Here is a 15,245-nt window from a genome sequence, read left to right as displayed (position 1 = left end):
AAAACTATTTGGTTTCTCTGGCATTCTTCCACTCACCACCCGATTCGGTCGCCCTAAAGCATAAGAGCGAATGTCCGTGCCACAAACGGCTACTGTTCCTGAAAACGGTTTAGCGACCAATATCCTAATTAGCTCCTACAGCTTCCTAACTGCGTGAGCGGAATAATCGTGGTGCCCTACAACACTCGCTTGCGTGTCCATCGCTCCCTTGTCATATATTACTAAAATAGGCAGGCGCACCCCGTCTACATACTAAAATATATGACTTGTCAATAAATTAAAATTTATTCTTTCAAAGGCAGCAATTTGCTGCCGCGTCTAGTTCGCTGATGTCAATCAAGTACCTGTCCACCACATCATAGCGCTTAGAGCTACGTTTGACCGATGGACAGCCATTTATTTAGGATAGCTTCCTACAGCAAGCGATAGAAGTCTTATATCCCTTAAAATGCTGGTTGAACAAAGCAACGGCATCAAGGAACTCCCACACGATGCGACAGTGCGGCTCGCGCGCTACGACTTGCCGCTTATGAGGGCTAATTTTCCTCTTGACCTCTAAGTTCCAGTGTGGCCTGAGTTCTGGCTCCCCCAAGAGCTGGGCAGTCGAACATGTGTTCGTTTCGTTCGACTGGACCTCCCCGTAGACGCACGGCTCATCAGCTGCCAGGTGGAACCGATACAAATATTGGTTCAAATTCGCGTGGCTGGTGAGCACTTGCCTCCCGTTGCGCTTAAAGTCCTGTGTAATAAAAGTCCTGTGTAATAAAAATATGTAAAATATACCGCAACAATTTTTCTTCACCTTCCAGGTAACGTTATTTTTAAACATATTATTATTGTTTTTACATTTTCCTATTCCAGAAATCTATACTTTAAGAGTAATTTCTTAAATTTAACAATACATTTTTATATGTTACATAAAGCTGAAAGTTTATCTGTCTGTAGGATTGTTTGTTTGCCGCTCTCCGTGGCGCGAGTGTTAGCGTTTTGGACTTTCTTCCAGAGGTCCCGGATTCGAATCCCTTTCCTTTTCAGGTTTCTATTAAGCCTGAAAAACTAAATTATTTATCAATATTATCACAACCATGAGGCTAACGAATATCGCGGCGGTCGAAAGGGCAAACTAGGTAATTATACATATATATATATATATATGTACCAAGTTTGTACACAAAGCACCAAATTTGGAGATGAAAATTTCGAATTAAAAAATTTCCTTTCTCTAAATCTTCTTACCTAAAACTAACTCGTAACAATAAAATTTTCATTAAATCCATCCCCAGCCAAATTATGATTGTTGATATTCCGCAATCTTCCACTTATCTGAGGTTATTCCGGCTTCTAAACTATAATAGAATCAATGTTCTATTCCAATATAAATGCTAAATTAAAGACTTTTTAGTCGTAGAACTCTTTGGATATTAATGTAAACACGTGATAATAAACATACATACGAAGGAATAGAATTTAATCTTTTTTTTTTGGCGTTTTATGTTCAAAAAATGGAAAAATGATTTTTTGTATGATTACCTAACCTTCTAATTTCATACTATAACCAAGGGAAGAAAAAATTATTAACCGAGATAATAATATTAATAACAATGTTATAATTTAATCAAAATCAAATAAATAGTTTAAAAAAGTAATCTGGAAAAAATAGTGTTCAGCCATTTATAAAGAAATTTTTTTTTCGTAAAATGTTTAGGCAAGTTTCATAAATATAATAAAACAACAAATAAATTTTATTCAGTTATACTATTATTTGTTATCTTTATTTCCGTTTTGTTATAGAAAACGTATCTGAAAAAATTCAGATTTCGTAGTAGATTACAAGAATATTTTTTCAACTTTTGAAAATTTTGAAAGCCTTCAATAGATTAATGTATATTACCGAACTTCGTGTAAATTCGTGTAACTTCGTGTAATATGTATCTACCGAACTTCGAAATAACCTAATTCTTTTCGGGAATTACATATAATATTATTCTTTCCGGGAATCGTATGATAAATTAATCACAAACAGCTTTTACCATTATATTGTACAGAAAAAGGAATATCTACATAGATAAATAACATTTAATGGGATATCATTTGTTCGGTTATTATTTTGAAATAGTTACATCAGAAGTCGTAATTTTTTAATTGAACCGTTTGATTTGTGGTTTTAGCTTTATAAAGGAAATTCGTTTAGTACTATTGGATGCATTATACATTTATATATAATGCGTTTGTTAAACGTGTAACGTATTATTATATAATTAAATTGAGTAGGAAATACCACAAGTACGATAGCATTGATGTTATTAAAACGTTAATATTTGTCTCCATAAATTATTCATTAGCGATTTGTAGATATAAAATAATTTAAATAATGTTGATTTTTATTACAAACATATTCATTGCAGTATTGTTTATAATCTATGTATTCCAGATGTTAACAAAGTATGAAAACCTTTTAACAATATCTCAAGAGTGAAATATTAAAATTTACCAAATCTTCCTTTCTAAAAACGATATATTTTTTGGTATGAGACCACTAGTTGGAATGTACTGCAGGTTACTTTCGGAATTAGAAATGGAAAGTATTAAACGGCTGCCAATTTTGTTATAGTACTTTGAAGTACACTTCACTTCAGTTTTTTTTCAATTCCTTTTAAAATGGTATGATCCTACCGTTTCCATTTAACATTTTTGTGTTGCTCTCTGTTAGATCCGTCTGAGAGGTTGTGATGTGGTTTCTCATGCTGAAAAATATATCGTCTTCGAGGTACGAACATTTGTTAATTTTTTTTTTTTTAAGAGTTAAAACGTTGTTTAAGGGTACTTACACTTTTTTAACACTTGTATATAAATACAAAATACCGATTTCTTACTGAAGTACTTATTCCTCACAATAACACTCTAAACCTTTGATCTAAACGAACATTATTTTATTAAGGTTTTAGATTTATTAAGGTTTTTTAGATTTTTATTAAGGTTTTAGGCGTTTTATTAAGGTTTTAGATTAATAAAAAGAATAACGTAGAAATTTTTTGTCTTTAAAAATAATTCAAAAGCATGATTTTCTTGATATTACATAAAAAATATTTTTAGCTATTTAATGTATTCAAGTTTATAATACAGATCGATAATCGTACTGTGGTAAATGGTTTTTTTTTGGTAAATGATTATATGTAAGCTTTACTTAATAGTTAATGTTAGGGTAAATATTCAACATATTTCTTAACTTTCATGGTTATTCTGTGTTTGTGGATTTTTTTTTTTTGATTTAGTTGTACAAAAACTTTGTGGAATTCTAAAATTAGACGGCCTTGAATATATATATATTAAAGATTATGATTTGGAATAGCAAGGCGTAAAATTACATTTTACGACAGAAGTTTTTTCAAATAACAGTCATCAAATTAGTTTCTAACCCGTGGGGTTGGTTTAATGATAAAATCGTTATCGTAAATCACCAACTTTCGAAGTGGAGGGTTCTTAGGTATCCTCTTTTTCCTAGTAAAGGTAGTTGCTTTTATCTGGATTTGAACATTATATAAGATACCGGTATTTTTTGGTGGTTAGGGTTCAATTAATCACATTTCTCAGGAATGATCGGCCTGAGTCTGTTCAAGGCTATACGTATGTTTTCAGTTACAATCCACTCGCTAATGACTTTAATTGTTGATGCGACTAGAAATAAAAAAAAGACATATATTATCTAGACAAAAGATTGAAACCTGAAAAAATTGAACGTTGTAGTTCAATTAAATATTTAAAAAAGTAGATTTTATGAAAAACATGTTAAAAATCAGCTAAATAGTTTATGGTGGTTGTTAATTAATAATTAATTATATATAAACTAAAAATTACAAAATAATTCATCTTTTAATGCACTTAAAATATTAATTTTTAATTAGTAAAAATAATAATTCGAATTAATTAGTTTTTGTTTTCTTATATTTCCAAAATAAAATTATCTGATAATATTTTGAAATCATAATTATGTCTGGCCTGCTTTACATTATTTTTACAATAATGAAATAGCATTATAAATAATTTAAATAATGTAAAATTTATCTTATGTTTAAAATAATTAATTTTTTTTAATGTTCTTTCTAAAAATGTTCAATTAAAAAAATTAGGGTTCAAATACAGAGATAGAAGAACAATTGCTAACATGTACAGGAACCAAACAGCAACAATAACAATTGAAGAACATAAGAAAGAAGCCCTAATAAGAAAGGGAGTCCGACAAGGATGTTCCCTATCTCCGTTACTTTTTAATCTTTACATGGAACTAGCAGTTAATGATGTTAAAGAACAATTTAGATTCGGAGCAACAGTACAAGGTGAAAAGATAAAGATGCTACGATTTGCTGATGATATAGTAATTCTAGCCGAGAATAAAAAGGATTTAGAAGAAATAATGAACGGCATAGATGAAGTCCTACGCAAGAACTATCGCATGAAAATAAACAAGAAGAAAACAAAAGTAATGAAATGTAGTAGAAATAACAAAGATGGACCGCTGAATGTGAAAATAGGAGGAGAAAAGATTATGGAGGTAGAAGAATTTTGTTATTTGGGAAGTAAAATTACTAAAGATGGACGAAGCAGGAGCGATATAAAATGCCGAATAGCACAAGCTAAACGAGCCTTCAGTAAGAAATATAATTTGTTTACATCAAAAATTAATTTAAATGTCAGGAAAAGATTTTTGAAAGTGTATGTTTGGAGTGTCGCTTTATATGGAAGTGAAACTTGGACAATCGGAGTATCTGAGAAGAAAAGATTAGAAGCTTTTGAAATGCGGTGCTATAGGAGAATGTTAAAAATCAGATGGGTGGATAAAGTGACAAATGAAGAGGTATTGCGGCAAATAGACGAAGAAAGAAGCATTTGGAAAAAATATAGTTAAAAGAAGAGACAGACTTATAGGCTACATACTAAGGCATCCTGGAATAGTCGCTTTAATATTGGAAGGACAGGTAGAAGGGAAAAATTGTGTAGGCAGGCCACGTTTGGAGTATGTAAAACAAATTGTTGGGGATGTAGGATGGTAGAGGGTATACTGAAATGAAACGACTAGCACTAGATAGGGAATCTTGGAGAGCTGCATCAAACCAGTCAAATGACTGAAGACAAAAAAAAAAAAAAAAAAAAAAATGTTCTTTACAACAAAAAAATCTGATGTGGGCAATTCATGATTTCCTTGTACGCCTATTAAATTACATACACATTATTTTAAAATGAAAAGTACATAAAATTTTGTTTCATTATTAACTTCTGATATTTTTTCATATTTTTTTTTTTACAATAAGACTGTAATAATTATTAATAAATCAATATATTTAAATTGAGAAAAAAGTAAAAAATAAAAGGAGATAAAGTTTTATTCGAATCAATGCATTTTCCCCTTATAAGATCCAAATATTTAATTAATTAAAATTTTATTAGTAGCTAATTTAAATAGTTAATAACACAAATAAACACCGAAAAATTTAAGAGAGACTCAACAAAACACGTCTATGCCCACTCAGCTTACACGTCTTTTTATTTCGAAGAAAACATCTTATGATTTTTTGACGTGCAGTATGTTCAATCATGTAAGCATGTTCTTTCTTTTTGCTCTTATTTGTTGGTGTTACTTCTTAGTTAATGTTTATAAACATTTAAAAAAACAAAATCATATGATTTTTTCACGGGCAGTATGTTCGATCATGTAAGCATGTTCTCAGCTAAAGGTACGTACATACAAACAGACACACATACAAATGCCCGTTAGTAGGGTAGGATATTGATTTATGTTCATAGTTAAATATTTGAAGTAAATTACGAGTGATATCATTTACAAACATATTAATAACAATTTTATCTATTGAAACGAAATTGTTTTTCACATCAAGTATGTAACATCAGTTACATCAATAAACATCGTAAATAATTAATAACCGACATTTATTTCAAGGTAAAGAAAAAAATCAATAACACTGTATATGACATGTTATAACAGTGAAATGTTTAACATGTCGGATGATAATTTTCTTCAATATATTATGTTTTCCATGAAATACCCTCTAATGTGCGGATTAGAGAATATCATTTTGAAATGTAATATCATATGTTAACATATGTCTTAGTAATAGTTATCGCTATATTAATGTAATTATAAATTGACACTTATTTAATTATTGTTTTACAGTTGTTTGTTGTAATATATTATATTTCCTTTTAATTTACCTTCTAGTATAATAAAATGTATATGTGAGAGAAAATATTGCTTTCTGATAACAATTTTCAATACACGCTCGATTTTTTTTAATTTCTGGTAATGTGAATTAAAAAAATACCACAATCTTGTTAAAACAATTCTTTATATATATTTTTTTTTTTTTTTTTTTGTCTTCAGTCATTTGACTGGTTTGATGCAGCTCTCCAAGATTCCCTATCTAGTGCTAGTCGTTTCATTTCAGTATACCCTCTACATCCTACATCCCCAATAATTTGTTTTACATACTCCAAACGTGGCCTGCCTACACAATTTTTCCCTTCTACCTGTCCTTCCAATATTAAAGCGACTATTCCAGGATGCCTTAGTATGTGGCCTATAAGTCTGTTTCTTCTTTTAACTATATTTTTCCAAATGCTTCTTTCTTCATCTATTTGCCGCAATACCTCTTCATTCGTCACTTTATCCACCCATCTGATTTTTAACATTCTCCTATAGCACCGCATTTCAAAAGCTTCTAATCTTTTCTTCTCAGATACTCCGATTGTCCAAGTTTCACTTCCATATAAAGCGACACTCCAAACATACACTTTCAAAAATCTTTTCCTGACGTTTAAATTGATTTTTGATGTATACAAATTATATTTCTTACTGAAGGCTCGTTTAGCTTGTGCTATTCGGCATTTTATATCGCTCCTGCTTCGTCCATCTTTAGTTATTTTACTTCCCAAATAACAAAATTCTTCTACCTCCATAATCTTTTCTCCTCCTATTTTCACCTTCAGCGGTCCATCTTTGTTATTTCTACTACATTTCATTACTTTTGTTTTGTTCTTGTTTATTTTCATGCGATAGTTCTTGCGTAGGACTTCATCTATGCCATTCATTGTTTCTTCTAAATCCTTTTTACTCTCGGCTAGAATTACTATATCATCAGCAAATCGTAGCATCTTTATCTTTTCACCTTGTACTGTTACTCCGAATCGAAATTGTTCTTTAACATCATTAACTGCTAGTTCCATGTAAAGATTAAAAAGTAACGGAGATAGGGATATATATATATATATATATATATATATATATATATATACGGATATATATACGGATATATATATATATATATATTTAGTGTATTATAGCGTTGTAGGTGACAGAACAAAAAAATTGCTTCGGTAACTGACGTAGCCATTCGGGATAAAACAGGGCTGGTTTGATTTTGTGTACTGAGAAAAGTAAAACGGAAAGTTTCTAGTTACATTCTTTTCTAAGCTGTTGCATGACGAGCCCACCGAAGGAAATAATAATACAGACTACACTACCGTACAAGGAACACCTTCATTTGTGTGACCTCAGGGACTTGATGGGTATAAAATGAACATCACAGAAATTAACTCAACTAATCAATGTCATTTGTATCTTTCTTTAAATGGATTAAACTAATATGAAAAACCTGAATAGGTAGTGTAAAGTAATAGATTAATTTATCCCTGTTTGTGGGAAAAATAAGTTACATATATTCATTATCTTCATCAAGTGGGGTTTCAATAATACGTGTACGTTAAGTATTGTAGCCTTTCTTTGGTTAAAAAATTATCAAGAAAAATTCTAATGTAATCAATAAATTCAGTGTTAAATTTCATGTATTTTATGGAGGTATTTTTTTATTAAAATTCGTGAAAAAATCGGATAGGGTAAGTTATGTAGTCGTAATATATCTAAGTGGAAACTGCACTGATGAAAAGTTACCGCTTCTTTTTTACTTCCTTGTACGAAATAAAGGAAGTATTGTTATCACGAAAAATTTCGGTTTTCAGATTTCAACGGAAATATACATTTTGACCATCTCTGAATACATTTTGACTATTTTCGGCGTGACGTCTGTACGTCCGTATGTATCACGGCATAAGTCAAAAACGATTAGATGTAGTATTTTGAAATGTTGGATTTAGGACGGTTGTAACATCTAGTTGTGCACCTCCCGTTTTGATTGCAATCGAATGAAATAAAAGTGTCCAAAGAAAGCTCAAAATTGAAAAATATTTGGATTTCGGACTTTTACTTAACTGCCTTCATTGACGAGCTTTTCAACGATATATCATAAGTGATACTTATCTTCATTGGTTCCAGAGTTAAAGCCAAATAAAATTTTAATGAAGTGTTTGGATCTTACAAGGCACATCGGTTCGTATCAGATTTTATCTCGTTTTCTTTTTTGACTCTTTTTTTAAATTTAATAATGTTGATTTATTAATAATTATTAACCACTGATTGTTTTGAAAAAAGTTTTACGATAAATAATAATTCAATAATAACATAAAAATCAAATGAAAAATATCAGAATTTATTAATGAAATAAAATTTTATGTATTGTTCATTTTAAAAAAATTTTTATATGTAATTTAATAGGTTTATAAGGTAAATGTAGTGTCAACATCAGAATTTTTACATAAAAGATTTTATCATTGGAAATTTCGTTATTAATAATATCGCTGAATTTGTTGTAGTAAAAAATTTGTATGTTTAAAACATTTGAAAAATATTAGTTTTATCTGTATCTAACTTTATCAGATTGGGAAAAATTGGGGAGTAATACATCCTCAACCACAAAATACAAGGAATACTCTAATTTTTTTCTTTATAACCTTTTACTGTTTAAAAGTATCGTAAAAACAAAAATTTTTCCCCTTAGATGTGAAGTAATGGTGGTACAATTAGTTTTACCTCCTGTTTATTTCAGGTGTACCTAAATGCTTAAATTTTAAACAAGCTTATTTTAATGCTTTAATTTTTTTGTCTTTTATTTAACGCTTAAGTTTTGAAATTAATTTTGTCAATTTTTTTAAGCTCTATTTCTGTATTCTTATGATAAAATAATTCCTTTTTATTGAAAAACAATAATCAAAATAATTGATTCTCGTTTATCACATTTTTATGTAAAAATATTTGTAATGTTATGACAATTCATTCAATAAAGAAATGCAAAAATTTATTACATCTATACTTGTGGAGGACTTAATGAAAGTAGAATGGTGGAATAGTATTTTTGTGTTCTTAAAGATGAAAAAACTTTTTTATTTTGGGGCTTCCATACTCAAGGGGAAGCATTCGGGTTAAATTAATTAATCCCAGAGTGATGATAATAAATGTAAAAGAACATTTTATAATTGTTTAAAAAATACAAAGATACAGTCATAATTTTAAATAAAAAAAGTCGTTTAAGTTTTTAGCAAGGGGGTGAAAACCTTTGGTTAATTTTTTTTTTCAAGAAATACTAAAGAGTAAGGCCTATCAAAAAATTAAGATTTTTACATGTTAATTGTAATGCATACTTGCGAGATGGATATAAGTTGTTTTTAATTAAATAATTTTTGTTATTACAGAGCACTGGAATGAGCAAACATTTTTATAGTAGTTTGTAGGCATATTGATTTAAAAATGGCATATACTAGGTTCGGCTGATAAATTTTGCACACTAGCGTGCTACACGGAGACAAAAGGTACTATCGAGTTAGGCGTGGCAGCACATGATAGCTAAAAATCCCCTCTACAAACCGGCAATAATACGTTGAAATCCGTTTACCGGTTTGTTTTCAGTAGCAGTTAAAATGGAGTCGAGTACGCCAATATGGCAACACAATTAGAGGAGTACGCAGTGATAGAACTTTTAACCGCAAAAATGTGAATCTTACGAATATTTTTCATCGTTTAAAAGCGGTTTACGGTAGTGAAACTGTTGACCGGAGTACTCTGAATAGTTGGGCGTTGAAATTTCGCGAATGTGAAGCGACAATCGAGGGTGCACCTCGTAGCGGACGACGAGAAACATCGAAAGGAGATGGACGATTTGCTTCAAAGTGACAGGCGAATCACCCAGCAACGCATCGTTATTCAGTTAGGCATATCTAAAGAAAGCCATATAATCGAGCAATTGGGTTATCGTAAAATCTGTGCACTATGGGATCACGCAAACACTCTGATGACTGTCGGCAAGCTGAAATTAGAGCCTATTTCGCATCCGCCATACTCGCCGGATTTGGCTCCTGCGACTTCCACTTCTTCCCTTATCTCAACATGGATCTCAAAGATAATTATTATACCACCGCCTATGAGATGAAGGAAGCTGTGGCCACTTATATCCGAGAAAGACCGCCAGAATATTTCAGTGACGGAATGCAAAAACGTATCACACGTTGGGAAAAGTGTATCAGTGTAAACGTGGTTTATATTGAAAAATAAATATTGAATTTTGTAGCTAAATTATTGTAACTTTTTTTCATTTATTTCATTCCAATAGCTCTTTTCATTCCCATGCTATACGTTTTTTTTTTGTCTTCAGTCATTTGACTGGTTTGATGCAGCTCTCCAAGATTCCCTATCTAGTGCTAGTCGTTTCATTTCAGTATACCCTCTACATCTTACATCCCTAACAATTTGTTTTACATATTCCAAACGTGGCCTGCCTACACAATTTTTCCCTTCTACCTGTTCTTCCAATATTAAAGCGATTATTCCAGGATGCCTTAGTATGTGGCCTGTAAGTCTGTTTCTTCTTTTAACTATATTTTTCCAAATGCTTCTTTCTTCATCTATTTGCCGCATACCTCTTCATTTGTCACTTTATCCACCCATCTGATTTTTAACATTCTCCTATAGCACCACATTTCAAAAGCTTCTAATCTTTTTATGCACGTATATGTGCATACTTTATCATCCAAGCCTCGTAGATGCAAAAAACGTCTATAACTTATTTTCTGAAGGAAGATATAGCTAAAACTATATATAGTTTTTTTTGAGGGAAAGGGGTGAATATTAAATAGAAAAATTTGGCGATATGATCTTGATAAGAAAATCTTTTTGTAAGAAAAATCTTTTACTGTATTGCCCTAGTAAAGATTTTAAATTTATTAGGATGAAACAACTTCACCCCGTTTTTCAGTTACGCAAAAATTTAATACATTATCCCCTCCCGAAGGTAGTTTTCTAAGTTTAAAGAAATTCTCTCAATAGAGTTCTGAGTTATTACACCAAATACAGGCCCAACATATAAACATATTTTTTGCAGTTATTTACAATTTTTTATTTAGATATAAATTATTTTTAATTTTTTTCATTTCTCCTTAAGGCATAAAACTTAAAAAAAAAACATTTTTTGTATCTATATACTTTCCCGTTATAGCTACAGCCAGGAAAGAGGAAAAAATATATACCAAATATTATTTATGAATCTTTATTTCTACTTCTTTGTTTTACACAGTTTAAAAAATTTCCTTTATTAATTTTAATTTAAAACAAAAAAATAAGTAGGGTCGTAAGACTATCATCATTTTTAACTTTTTTATTGGGGAATACGTATATTGTATGCTTCATTCAAATTACAAAGAAAATTTAACCAGATTCTACTGATCTTTTTTTCAGTAATAGATTATACAAGTGTGCATTCTCGTGTGCGATGAGTTGTATGTGATGAGTAACACAAAATTTTCAAATCATTAAAGTTGTAAGCATTAACAAAAAAATGTCTCTTCAAAAAATAAATCGTTAATGTTCTCGTTAAGATTTTATTTATGGAGAAGTGTTACTTGAAAGTACTTGTTTTATAAAAGTTTCTAGAAATTATAAACCTTTTTAAATCGTACTGTTTCCTTTAAATAAACTGCATTTGAATGCTTACGATAAATACAATAAAATATGATCTTAAAATTACTAAAAACCGGACTACATAAATAATTTTTATGACCTTTAGTTAACTATTAGAGGACATCTATAAAAGAATGACATCGATTATATTTAAAACTTAACAAATTTGTTGTATCATATTTTATGTTAATGTTATGAAATAGTTTTATGGAAATTATTTCTCCCGTAAATTCCTAAAAATATGTTTCATTTCCGGTTATAGCTTTATTGCTGTATCATCATAGCTATAAAGGAAAACTATAGCGATTGGTCAAAATTGTGGGTGTCAGAGTTTTCGCAATTGACAACTTTTACCTTACAGTCTGAAAAACACAAAAATTTATATAAATTTCTGGAAAATGTACACGTGTTGGGCTATAATTTTAGTTAATATTTCTGAACTAGAAAAATATAAATTCTTCAGAAATGACAATAAATTTGTATAAAATTGATGGCACTGAATTTTTTTTTGAAAAAAGGGGAGTATAATTTTTCTTTATGAATTTTTTTTAGTGGTCTTAGAAAAATTAGTACCATGAAAGTACTCGTTGTTATTAAAAAAATTAAACTTAATAGGCATTCGGATTATTTGGTGGGTGATATTAAACTTTATATTTAAATATGAAACTTTGTTTCATATCTTGAAAACCCGTTGAACCAGAAATTTAGTCAACGGGTTAACCAAAAAGTTTAATTTTGCATAGCTATTTGATTACACTGATAGACAAAGAAAAAATAACGTTTCTCTCAGTGTGATACCATTTCATGAATTGCTTTTTTGCGTACATTACAGATCTGTAAATACAATTTTTCTATCACCCTTAGTTTAAAAAAAATTACGCTTCAAAAAAAAAAAATTAATGGAAAATATAGTTAAAATTTATAATTTTGCATGGTCATACCTGTGTTAGCAACTTATTATTCTACTTCCCTTTATAGGGGTTTTCCATCACCGAAATTTCTCGGTGGAAACGTTCACCGTGTTCATCACTTACGTCTCCGAGGTTGTCCGGGAAAAAATCCAGTCGTGAGTGGAGGAATTGTATTTTCAAACATATTACATCCTACAGCTCTGTATGAAGTAAGAGGTTAATTAACAATGTCGTGGTAATTTAACATTGAATTAAATACATCATGTTTGATCTACTCTCTTATTTGAGGACCAACAAATTTCCTTCTTTAATTTTTCTTCACTTACTTTCGGAAATTTCTGCCTGATGCACAAACATCCGAGACTATGCTTTTTCATTATTTTTACAAAATTTTTCATTAGTCCTAGCTTGATATTGAGAGGGGGGTAATATTTTTTTGGGTTCAACTAAGGACTCATGAATAATATTTTTCCCATTTGAAGTTAAGTTGTCTCGTTTCTTCCACTCTTTGGTAACTGTTTACCCATAGCTCGGGTGCCCTATTCGCAAAGAAATATTGTGTACTTAGTATACCCTAACTATATGCCTAGAAAAATAGCTATAACTTTCAAATCACCTCATATGTTCCAGCTATGTTTATTATAATTTATTTTTTCAAGAACGTCTTTCATCACATCGTATGTCTCTTTCAAATTAATACCATACGCGATTGGTATCAAAGGATATTTGTTACCGTTGTGTAGTAGAACCACTTTTAAACTATACTTGGATGGATCTATGAAAAGACGCCAGTCCTCAATTTTATGAATTTATTCCACGTGCAACATCAATATTTGTGCAATAAACCAAACTATTTTCATCAATAAAGTACTGAGAAATTTTTTTTTGTCGGCTTCGAAAGCCCGAAAGTTTTGTATTTTTTTAAAGTAAATTCCTACCTTGCAGTCTTGATCCTAAGAGTTCGGCTTGATTTTTTAAGAATTTAAATTCCTAGCCAAGTCATTTAATTCACCGTGTGATAAAAGATATGACCTACTGGAAGATAATTCAAAATCATTGTTGTCTTCTTCAGTACTGCCTGATTATTTGTCGCTGCTTTCGAAACGTACATTCCCAGGCAGCTCAGGAACTGGAATAACTTCACTGTAAGGTACAGTCCTGATTACAGTTTGCAATGAAGGATATTTTACAATATGTTTAGATTTTTTAGAAATTTCAGATACACTTGTTAAACAAAAGTAACAATCGGTTACATGATCCTTTGGTTCACGCCAAACCATAGGTACACCAAATGGCAAAGCATTCCGTGCATCTTTTAGCCATCCTCTCATTCTTAAGAAGATGGCTGAAAGAGCAATTAGTGCAATTACTTATTACTGATTTTATACTAATATTTTTTATATTTATTTTATTATATTTATTTTTATTTTTTTATATTTTATACTAATTTTTATTTTTGTTCTGCATATAATATATAGAAGAATTAGTACTATGTGAGGAGCCCACGTCTTATCTTGATCACCAATTTTACACTGAAAATGTAGAAAACGATTTGCTTTTTTAATTAAAGGTGTAATGTTTTTTCCATTTGATTTTACAGTAAACTCACCACATACATAACAAAAGGCATCCACATCATTTACACAATTTCGAGGCATTATGACAGTGCATTGTTAACGAACTTAAGACAACAATAAGACTGAACAAAATTAATTAATTCTTAAATCCAGTGCTTAATACAAACAACACAGCTATGTTTTCACCTATATGTTTTGACCTACACAGACATGATTAATCTTGTCCATGAAGGCTCATTCTTCAGTATTAGATATGTTGTCGTAATATGTGACTATAATATGATATGATTCTTTGTCTGGTATTGTTTATTTATAGTGTACAAATTATGTCAAAAAAAAAAAAAACTATAAAAAATAAGCTAACAAAATACAATGTAGGAGCTTAAAATGCCAACTATACGTTGAAAAATGAAAAAAAATCCTTTAATTAAAATTTAAATATTTAAAAAAAATGGTGGATGATAGAAATATTCTGAGTTCACATTTATTTTCAGCATCAAAAAACAGATTAAAATCACCTATCGCATGTTAGGAAACAAAAATTATGTTTATCAGTGTTTTATACGAGTACGTATATTTATTTCTCTCGTACACTATCATATATCACTCTCGTACATATATCTCAACATTGACCTAATTTTAACCCATCGACAAGGGTTGAATATGAACATCACGGTCCCCATATTTTTCAGTTTTAGTAGTATAATTTTTTTTTCGCCTTGTTGAATATCATTGCATCAAACCGGAACAGTGTATTGAAATAATCATTCATCACACCAATTAAAAAACTGCAAATTTAAAAAAAAAATTATTGGGACTGAATGGAACCTGTACTATAAATACTAATTTTTTAAACTATTATATTTAAGATTGGAAATTAAATTTATTTAGTATTATCGTATACGA

Source organism: Lycorma delicatula, chromosome 6, assembly GCF_047948215.1.
Source record: "Lycorma delicatula isolate Av1 chromosome 6, ASM4794821v1, whole genome shotgun sequence".
Lineage (NCBI taxonomy): Eukaryota > Metazoa > Arthropoda > Insecta > Hemiptera > Fulgoridae > Lycorma > Lycorma delicatula.
The sequence above is the reverse complement of the archived record's forward strand: the minus strand, read 5'-3'. Positions refer to the sequence as shown.